General features: G+C 36.4%; 1 long non-coding RNA gene across 1 annotated transcript; it reads left to right on the top strand.

Moving 5' to 3' along the window:
- The first annotated feature begins 4,532 nt into the window (after positions 1-4,532).
- Positions 4,533-5,917, top strand: LOC127073944 (uncharacterized). The gene is made up of 2 exons (XR_007785897.1): positions 4,533-5,364; positions 5,667-5,917. It is a non-coding gene; the product is annotated as an uncharacterized LOC127073944 (long non-coding RNA).
- The last annotated feature ends 3,821 nt before the right edge of the window (positions 5,918-9,738 follow it).

Here is a 9,738-nt window from a genome sequence, read left to right as displayed (position 1 = left end):
TAGGGTTAAGAGCTAACAACACCCTTTTCCAGAATGAAGGAGACTTAGGCAAAAACCGGGGCAATCCCGATGGACTAAAGCTTCAACAAGCGGTCCATGCAAAAGTTAGGGATCAAAACAAAAATCAAAAGAGGCAATGAAAATCCTCAACAAAACAAAATAAGATTCGGTGACCGCCATACCAAAATCAAAGGGTCACCAACATCTAGAAAATGAAATAAGGTGACTGCCATTTCAAGAGACCTTGAATCATCATCTTTATCTTTACACCTTCAAAAAGACGAATGTGTATGTTGAATTAACTGAGCATGGGATTGGTGATCATCATGAAGAATGGGTGGGTTAAAACAAAATTTGAGCCTTACATCCTTTGTTTCAATAACCATGAACCAAGCCACGTTACAACCCTCAAAAGACCTAATTGAGGTAGGGTTATTTTCGAAAGCATATTACAACAAAGTTGCGTAAACTGACTCCTAAATATTTGCTAATCTTCAACATCGATGTCATTATTCTCGCTGAGTCTTTCACACTTTAAATTGCTAAATCAACATTACATTTGGACTCATGGTCCACTTGTGACATACTATCACATCATTTCAATAATAATTCTTTTCAAAACCTGCATGAGTATCGCATTAAAATTACCATTTCTGAATAAACAATTTTAACTGCAAGTCAGTACTTGACGTCAGGGAAATTTCAACAAAGAGCAATAAGAGAAGCTTAACCATTTATCAGAATCAAGACTACCTCCGAACCTATGAATATGGGGCATGCCACCTAAACATCAGTTGATCATAGGAAGATTACTCCAAGAATTGGTCATCTTGAAACAGTCCCCTAACATCTGTTAATAAATGTGCAATTCATTTCAAGAATCAGTTGATCCAGAGCAAATCGACTCAGGACTCTATTAACTAGGGGTAGATCACCTAGAGGTTCTGTTGGCTAGGGGCAGACCCCTTCAATGTTCAGTTAGGGTAAGTTAAGTCGCTTCAACGCTCATACCGGGGCAATCTACCTCAAGAGCACAAAAAAGTCAACCACTACAAGAGTCGGTTAACCAAGGATAAATCCTTTCATGGATCAAAATTTCAGGGCAAGCCATCTTCAAATTATGGTACAATTGCTTTCGAAATCCTTTCGAGGTAAACGTCCGCAAAGACCCAACAAACTGGGGCAAGATGAGCCACATAGGAGCGAGTCCTCTCCACGTTTTCAAGCAGTTCAAGGAAAAGCTTTTTCGCACGTCAGCAACCATAGAGTTCGAGACAAGTGTCGGGGAATCACGCTACCACCCCATAAAATAACCTTTTGACAGACATAAGCCTTTCTACAAAGAACTTTCTCCTCCAATACCCACGCAGGGCATTTTGAAAGCCTATAAATCATTACATAAATCATCATCATGCATTAGTCATGTCACTTTGCTCTAAGATAAAACCATGCATATCATAAAATTCATTGGGTCTAACCCCATAACATGAACCTGGCATCAAAAAGCCTTAAAACACAAAATCTGACACCAAAGCCCAAATGTCGCTTGGCCATTTCAAAGTCCAGTTCTCGTCTGGAAATTTATTTCAAAGTCCAGTTCCCGTCTGACAACTTATTTCAAAAGCCCAGTTCCCGTCTGGAAACTTATTTCAAAAGCCTAGTTCTCGTCTGGAAATTTATTTCAAGGTCCAGTTCCCGTCTGACGACTTATTTCAAAAGCCCAGTTCCCGTCTGGAAACTTATTTCAAAAGCCCAGTTCCCGTATGGAAAACCTTTTTCAAAAAAACCAGTTCCCGTCTGGAAATTTATTTCAAAGCCCAGTTCCCGTTTGACAATTTATTTCAAAGTCCGGTTCTCGTCTGGCAACTTATTCCAAAGTCCAGTTCCCGTCTGGAAAACTATATCAAAAATCAGTTCTTGTACGACAAATCATTTGCCAAACACCAGTTCTCGTCTGGTAAATTATCTCTTATGACCAGTTCTCGTCTGGTAGGTCACCTATTTCGATACCAGCTCCCGTCTGGTAGTCAATTATTTCCACCAGTTCTCGTCTGGTAGCCTACTTTAAAAATCAGTTCCCGTCTGACAAACAAAAACAAATTCAGTCCCGTCTGACATTTTAATTATTTTCCGCAGTTCTCGTCTGGTAACATATCCTTCAAGTTCTGTCCTCATCTGGCAGTTCCCATATAAAGTCCAACCTCATTGGCAATCAAGAATTAAACCCTACAAAAACATCCAATTACCCAGTTGCATTCCCAAATCACACGAATCATCCATACATGGTTTTCCTACCAAACAGAAAATTAAAAAAAAAACACAGTCGTACCAGTCATCAACATACTCATGCATAATACTCCCATAAAATGGGAATTTCAATAAGATAAAAATCATTCACATTCCTACATGCACAACCAAATATCCCCAACAAATTGCATACTTGCATACATCCCATGCATGGAATTCCCACCTAAAGTGGAATATCATACAAAAATCAAATATAAAATGTCAGGATCCAAGGTCATTCATGTATATCTTGGACATTCCTCATTCCGAATGAAGTTATTACCTTGCATATGCTCGTGGGATTATATCTCAGTAAATCATTTTTCCGACTTTACGATTAATAATGATATTCCCAACAATTTTCTTTACAATCATCGCTCCCCAAGCAGAGGTTACCCTAAAAATTCTCTTATGAGCTTTTTCCCTGCAGAACATTTCCAGTAAATCTCCCTCAAAAGGAGTATTTTCTTAAAATTCCCCCAACAGACGAATATTCGAGATACTGCTTCATTTATCTGAAGAATCTCATTTCTCTGTTTGAGATACTGCTTCATCAATTTGAAGAACCTCATTTGATTTTTTAGAGATACTGCTATAAGTATCCTCGGAGAGTCTTAGATTCAATTAAGGTATCATTCCCTTGTTTGGAATATCTTAATTCTATCATATAAGATGCTGCTTTGACTCGATACAAAGAATCTCATTTTTACTGTTTGAGATACTGCTTCATCAATATGAAGAGTCTCATTTCATATTCTTTTAGAGATACTGCTCTAATATCCTCGGAGAGTCTTAGATTCAACTAAGGTATCATTCCCCTTGTTCGGAATATCTTAATTCTATCATATAAGATGCTGTTTCGACTTGATACAGAGAATCTCATTTTTACTGTTTGAGATACTGCTTCATCAATATGAAGAGTCTCATTTCAAATTTTTTAGAGGTACTGCTCTAAGTATCCTCGGAGAGTCTTAGATTCAATTAAGGTACCTTTCCCTTGTTGGAATATCTTAATTCTATCATATAAGATGCTGCTTCGACTCGATACAGAGAATTTCATTTTTACTGTTTGAGATACTGCTTCATCAATATGAAAAGTCTCATTTCATATTTTTTTAGAGATACTGCTCTAATATCCTCGGAGAGTCTTAGATTCAATTAAGGTATCTTTCCCTTACTGGAACATCTTAATTCTATCATATAAGATGCTGTTTCGACTCGATACAAAGAATCTCACTTTTACTGTTGAGATGCTGCTTCATCAATATGAAGAGTCTCATGCCAGATTTTCTTTATACTGCTCTAGCGTCCTGAAAAATCTTGAGATTTAGCTAGGGATGTCATTCCATTACTAACATATCTCGACTATGACGTCCAAGATACTGTTCTGACGACTCCCAGAAAGTCTTGGCTGTTCCATTTTACTTTAGGATAACGTCTCTCACTATTTCTCACTGCATTTTCTTCCTATATTTTCTTCCTTCCATTTCCAAGGACAAAATTTGGGTCTTTTCGTATTTAATTACCTTCCACTACGAATGTACGAAGACTATTGTCATTCTTACCTTCTAGTTCAAGATAATGAAATAGGGGCAGCTGTCATACCCCAATTTTGTCCGGGCATTTTAAAAATTTCATAAATTCGATTTTTATTTCAATTTGCATCAGTTGTACAGCATAACATGCATTTCATCATAAATAGTACCTAAAATATCAGTCAGGGTAAATTTATTGAAAATACAGACAACTTGGTTAAATCTATTCTCAAGAACGTGCAAGAATCAGCGGGTAAAAAGTTTCAAATTTAAAATTGCAGACGTCAGTATTATTAACCTACGGTTCATGTAGTTTAAACTGGTGTGCCCGTTATATTTTTCAGCGATTGTTTCGGCTGCATTTTAATCCGTCTGAGCCTTTTAACCGATGTGAAGAAACCTTGTATTTTTTCAGATTTATTTCAGAATTTGAAGAAACGCTGTATTTTTTTCAATAAATATATTTTGTGCTGATCATTTTAGTGTGTCCAATTTGATTTTCCGAGCAAATTTATATCCGACTTTTATTTATAATCGATCGCTATTTTTGTTAGGTTAATTATTCAACTAAAATAATTAGAATTTATTTAAATCAAAATATTTATTAGGAATTTTTAATAAGATTATTTCTTTTAATAATAATGGTAATTGTGTGAGATTTAATAATAATAGCATTGAATTCCTACTTTTTTTGACAGTTTGCACTCTCTCCTCACGTTTCCTCTCTCCCTCACTCTTCCTCTCTCTCACACGTTACTCTCTCTAAAAATATACAAAAAAGGAAAACAAAAAGAAAGGAGGAGATACTCATGACTCTCTCTTCACTAAAAAAATAAATAAAAAGTGAAAAAGGAGAGTTCACTCATATACACCACTGGCCCAAGAGAAAAACGAAAAAAACTTTAAAAGGAAACTCTGTTCCTCTTCTTCCAGGAGCAGTGACACCACCACTCCAAAACCCACTGAACTTCTTCTTCCCTCAACCTAGGCGCTGCCCACAACAACAACTCTCCATTACTTTTTAAAGCTACCACTATCCCCATCATCTTCCGAGGATCCATCCGCGTCACCCTTCCTCCGACCATAAAACTTCACCGTCAATTCCGGCGACAACTCCACCGCGTTCATGACACGTTGCAGGTTGCTGCAGATTTGTTCCATGCTCAGCTTTATCATTCTCCAAACCTCCACCAAAACTCATGATTGTTAGTTGTTCTGACGAGTTTCTAGTCCTGGCGAGTTCTGCCAACATTTCCAACATTAGCAGCAATATTTCCAAACCCGCTTCAGATCTGGCCACGGCATCGCCAACGTCACCACCACCGCCGACTCAATCGCACCGGTTCCGACTAGAGCAGTGACCATCAATGACAACAATAACTGGCTGCTCTGATTTGAACGACAACAACATCAACATTTTCAAACTCGTCTTTGCAATAACATTTCACGACGGTAATGACAATATTTAACACAACCGCAAGGTCCTTATTTCATTTTCAATCCGATCCGTTTTCAGTTCAAATTACGTCACACCTCAAAAGCAGTAGGTATTCTCATTCCTGTTGGTAATAATTTAAACTTGTCGAAGTTTTTTCTGTGTTGATCTGTTCATTACGTTATGAATTTTTTCGGTTAGATTATATTTTGTTGTATTGCGTGTATTGATCACCTGCTGCTGCTGTGATTTGTAGTTTGAAAGCATGCTTTTTTAGTCTAATGTGTTTTATTATTGTTATTTGGTTTGAATCATCTTCTAGATTTTGTTATGATGTTTTGTAAATATACTTGAGTGTCGCTGCAATAAACTATTAATTTATTCTTTTTTACTTGGCATTTTTTGTGCAGAGATATGACGATCAGATAACTTCCTAGTGAATATGTAGCTATGAATAATTTCAAAATTTGTTTCATTGATTTCTTCTGTGACTTGTGGTTATATGTTTATTTATTAATTTTATTATGGAGAATAATTAGTACTCCAAGTGGAATGACTATTAAGATTAAAAGTGTAAAAAACTTGCAAAATTTGTAGCTCTGATCATGTTTTGACGTTGCAATGTGGAAAATGTTATATAATATGTATGTAGCTTACATTATGGATGATTAGCTACATTATGGATGATTGTGGAAAATGTTCTATAATATTTACGTAGCTTACATTATGGATGATTAGCTAATTCACTTAGTTTTCTTTTACTTCAAATTTATATAATAATAATAATTAATTACTAACAGTATGACATTAAATTAAATTAAAAATGGGTCTTACATTTTTTTTAATTTTTTTTTTCTCCTTAATAGCCATTATGTGACTTCACTTTTTTTTTTTATATAAAAAATTCAAGTCTTCGGTTCTTTATATTTATTTATTATTTTTATAATTATTTGAATATACATTTTTTTTATATATATACAGTTTTTAAGATACAAATATGACAATTTGAAATTCAATTTTTTTCTTAATTAAATCTTGGGATGAAAAAGAATGTAGGAAGCGTTCGCTTCGCTATTTCTCAAGTATCCTAACGATTGGCGCACACCATATTGCTCGAATTCTTGTCACCCGATTAAAACCTTATACCGTAAGTCAAATCATTTTCACAATAGACTATACGAAAAGGGAGATGGTCTTGACTCTTCATTTCCTCTTCTCAAATGCTTGGATATGAGTTGTCTTACTCAGCCATTCGAGTACTTGTCGTTTATTCTAAAATACGTCAACCATATACAACCTTATTTTCATAAATATTCAGATGAAACAGAAAGCGGTCTAGAGTCTTCTATTCCTTTTCCCGATTATTAGGATACGAGTTGTCTTACTCGATTATCTGAGTAATCGTCATCCATTCAAAACACCTTAATTATTATCCAATCCTTTTCATAAATATTCAGATGAAACAGAAAGCGGTCTAGAGTCTTCTATTCCTTTTCCCGATTATTAGGATACGAGTTGTCTTACTCGATTATCCGAGTAATCGTCATCCATTCAAAACACCTTAATTATTATCCAATCCTTTTCATAAATATTCAGATGAAATAGAAAGCGGTTTAGAGTCTTCTATTCCTTTTTCCATTTATTAGGATACGAGTTGTCTTACTCGATTATCCGAGTAATCGTCATCCATTCAAAACACCTTAATTATTATCCAATCCTTTTCATAATTACTCAGATGAAACAGAAAGCGGTCTAGAGTCTTCTATTCCCTTTCCCGACTATTAGGATACGAGTTGTCTTACTCGACCATCCGAGTAATCTTCATCCAACAAAAAAAATCTCAACACAACCAATCTATCTTTTCTCGCCCTCGTGCGATCGAAACCAAACAAAACATTCAACACAATGACTCAACTCGTCACCCTCGTGTGACCAAAACTCTTTTCAGAAAGAACATTGTTTAATCCTTTCTAATGCGCACAACAAACTAGCGCTTAAGCCTCCGCCGAGAGTAGACAAGCCAACGTTTAGCCTTTAGAATGCGACCTAAACATATGTTCACTAAAAAACACCAACCAACCGTAGTTCCTCGAACTACGAATGCTCTGACTTCCTTATTGCACCATAAGGATACGTAGGCAGGAGATTGCTGTATCTTCACGAGCACACTAATAAAAAACCTCCCCTTTCCTTTTCTGAGGTTCCCATCCATTTCAATTTCTAATATTTTATAACCCAAAGATAACAAACAAACATAAATTAACACTCGAAACACACATTAGAGCTAAAAGGTCCCCGTTGAGTACAACGGACGTAAGGGGTGCTAATACCTTCCCCTTACGTAATCCACTCCCGAACCCGGATATGGTTGTGATGACCATTATTTCATTTCCTAAAGGTTTTATCGATATTTTCCTATTCCTTTGTTGGGATAAATAAAGTTCGGTGGAGACTCTGTTCGAACATTAATTTTTTCCGCGACCATCGCGAGGAATCATATTTTTCGAGATGCGACAGATGACGACTCTGTTGGGGAATAGCTCCAAGCAAAAGAGAGGGATGCGATTCCTTGACAGCAGTGTTGACAATACCTGGATTCCATAGTGATCACCTTCCAATCTTCAATGACGAGTCAGAGTCCCCATCATAATAAAGACTCATATCCCCACGAATGACATACAACTAAACAAACAAGCATGCATGCATGCATAATGAAAGAAAAGCATACATCATACACTGCGCATATCATATTCTCAACCATGATACTTGATCGGAAAAATAGCAAGTGTACTATTTTTACCGATGTAGTAATAAGGAGTTTTATCTCTAAGTATCGATCTCAAGGATTGTGTAGGTAATACTTATTTTACTTTGATTCTATCAGAACAAAAAGATAATGGTTTGGTTGTTTTGGAATTCTAACAATAAACACAACAGACAGTAAAATATAATTGATTAATATAAAATATGCTAGGGGAAGTGGTTGATTTAACCAGTTATGAATTCAGTCAAGATTTCCTTAATACATATGAAACATTCAATTACCTAACCTCAGAATGTTCTTCCTTAAGTCCTTAAGGAAGAAACTATTAAACTACCAATTCTTACTCAAATGTCCATTCAATTAATCATTGGTTTTAATCATAAATAATATCAAGGTTTGCGGTGGTTTACAAAAGTTACTAGTCCTAGATGATGCAATCATAAACCTAATTGTGTGAAAACCCTAACAATCACAATCCTGTTATTGATAGTCATAGATCAATTTGTATTTGTCTGATACAAAAGCATAATAACATCACACAATTGAATTGAAATAAGTAACATAGCAATAAGGAAATCATTTGTTCAAATTCATAACATACGATCAAATTAGGACCACCCCCCTAACATATGGGGTTTAACCTCTCATAGTATTCAAAGAAAGCATAGTATTGAGATTAAACATTACAAAGAACTAGGAGATTTTGATCTTCAATGGTCGAAGCCCTTGAATCTCGCCGTCTTCGAATCCTCCGGAATAGCTATCTCTCTTGTGCTGTGTTTTCTTTCGTACGTCCAAAAAAGTGTTTTCTCCTTTCCCTTCCAAGCCTTCTAATAGCTTCAGATGAATCTCCTCCGAGCAAAAGGTCCAAACTACCCTTAATGAGCAGAATAGGTTCACAAAGCAAAAGTTTAGGTTTTCAAGCTGCGCCCAACAACACGGCCGTGTGTCACCACACGGGTGCCCGTGTTGCTCTCCATGATAATTATTTTCAACACAAGCTACATAGGCAACAACACGGGTCGTGTTCCTCCACACGGGTGCCCGTGTTAATGCATTGTTTTAAACAACACGGCCGTGTGTCACCACACGGGTGCCCGTGTTGATCTCTGTTTTTCTTCTCCCATTTTGCTCTGCCTGATCAACAACACGGGCAGTGTTGTGGCACACGGGTGCCCGTGTTGACCTGCTGTTTCTTCATATTTTTGCCTTTCTGAGTATTCATAACTTCACCATTATTGCTTTTAAACCTGTGCAATGGCCTGTAACAATGACACTACCAAACGAAGCATAAACGAGATCTTTTTTTGACATAAACTTGTAATCGAATGCAATGCGATACCAAACCAACAAAACATGATAAATGACTCCGAAGCAACTAAAAACAAACATAAATCTTACCAAAGTGATGAAAATATGTCGGATTAACGGTGGGAATTCAATGGAAATGGTGACCGATCAATACCCCACGTAAACATCAAAAGCCGGTGACAACTCCAACCACCTGTTAAAGCAAATTTTTGGATACGTCAGTATTTGATCCTCTTCCACCTCGAATAGCTGAAAAGCTTCCGCAATTCATGTATTGAGGTTCAAGAAGATTAAATATGGCCAACTATTGTACCCCAAAATTTGCCCTCTTTTTTCATAGTTTATTACTCAACCACTTGATTTGGGGGCCAGTTGCGTACATTAATAACCCATGCATATGCATCATT

Source organism: Lathyrus oleraceus, chromosome 4 (genome assembly GCF_024323335.1).
Source record: "Lathyrus oleraceus cultivar Zhongwan6 chromosome 4, CAAS_Psat_ZW6_1.0, whole genome shotgun sequence".
Classification (NCBI taxonomy): domain Eukaryota; kingdom Viridiplantae; phylum Streptophyta; class Magnoliopsida; order Fabales; family Fabaceae; genus Lathyrus; species Lathyrus oleraceus.
Note: the sequence above shows the minus strand (reverse complement) of the source record. Positions and strands in the feature narration are given on the sequence as shown.